General features: G+C 49.8%; 1 protein-coding gene across 1 annotated transcript in view; it reads right to left on the bottom strand.

Moving 5' to 3' along the window:
* ADAMTS17 (ADAM metallopeptidase with thrombospondin type 1 motif 17) overlaps window positions 1-1529 on the bottom strand; it is an 86058-nt gene that overhangs the window by 43010 nt on the left and 41519 nt on the right. The gene's annotated exons all lie outside the window — the stretch shown is intronic.

Raw genomic sequence — 1529 nt, 5'->3', positions numbered from 1 at the left:
ATGCTCAACCACTGAGCCACACCGGCCAGGGCCCACTGGATGTTATTTTCAAACCTACTTGTGTCAGTCATGTTTGCGACTTCACGGCTAAAAATGGTCAAACGCTAAGTAAGCCGCTTGGTAAAGCTACCGTTTGATGAACTAGCTTTGGGGCTGGGAGGCGCGACATTGGCGTTTAAATGAAGGACTACTTGCCTGAGAGGCTCGTGTTATTGTAGGTTTGCATCCCCGGGCGTCTCTTACTCTGACAGCATCACAGTTTACAGAAACGAGGAGTGTGAGGCCCACGCTGTAATTTTACCGTCTAGTGGCTGTGGGACTCAGGACACAGACTGGCCTTTGTCACGTGTGGCCCAGATGCATCCCACACAATAACAACTCCAGGGCCGGAGTTTGATCGGACCTTGAGACAAGGAACCCGCGGCTTCTCCCAGAATCTTACATGTTTGAGGCGCTCTGGGAGGGCAGTTTTAGGAGGCTCTCAGCCTCCCTGCCTGCCCTCTCTCAGAAGGTTTGGGATTTTTCTTTTTTTTTTTTTTAATGTTTTTATTGATTTTCAGGAAGGGAGAGAGAAAAACATCCATGATGACAGAGAATCATGGATCGGCTTCTTCCTGCACGCCCCCTTGTGGGGACCGACTGCATAGCCTGGGCATGTGCCCTGACTGGGAATCGAACCAGCAACCTCTTGGTGCACAGGATGATGCTCAACCACTGAGCCACCACAGTTGGGCCTGAATTCACTTTAGAGGCAAAGACCAAACCACTCTCCATAGAGATACAGGGACTATGCTAACGGCAAAGCTCGATATGACCGAATACTCGACTGAGAGCTTCTCATTCAAGCCCAGGGCTTCCTGCACTCTGGGAATAAAAGTCTTTCCCAGCCGGTGTTGCTCAGTGGCTGAGCATCCACCTATGAACCAGGAGGTCACGGTTCCGTTCCCGGTCAGGGTATGTGCCTGGGTTGCGGGCTCTGTCCCTGTGCAGGCGGCAGCCGATCGATGATTCTCTCTCATCATTGATGTTTCTCTCTCCCTCTCCCTTCCTCTCTGAAATCAATAAAATAAACAAAAAAAAAATTATTCCATGGCTTACTTACTTTCAACGTAAAAGAAATAATCAACTGTCAAAATACTTAGATGCCACACCGGCAAATGAAATGCATGGAAGAAACAGCTGGATCCTTTAAAGCTCTCGGGAAATCGGAATGCACCATCCCGGCGCGTCCAGGGAGCACACTGCTGCTGGTGGGGTCTGGACCTGCACCAAGGTCAAGGCCCACGCGTTTCATCTACAGACTCGATCCTGAGGGTGGAGAGTCTAAGGAACGGAGGGAGTTCAGAAGCTGTAACCGCCTCCTGCTAAATTATGAAACACTCGTCCGAGGGGCTTTCCACGAAGTGTTGTCCCTATAGACTCCCTGCTGCTTGCACACTGAGGGTTTGTTTTTGAAATTTCCACACCGCTGAAACATTGGCGGCTTTGTTACGGCTCCTTCCTTTCCCATTTCTTTATTTTTAGCTATT

The sequence above is a fragment of the Myotis davidii genome, unplaced genomic scaffold (genome assembly GCF_000327345.1).
Source record: "Myotis davidii unplaced genomic scaffold, ASM32734v1 scaffold164, whole genome shotgun sequence".
Lineage (NCBI taxonomy): Eukaryota > Metazoa > Chordata > Mammalia > Chiroptera > Vespertilionidae > Myotis > Myotis davidii.
This window is presented reverse-complemented; position numbering and strand designations above follow the sequence as displayed.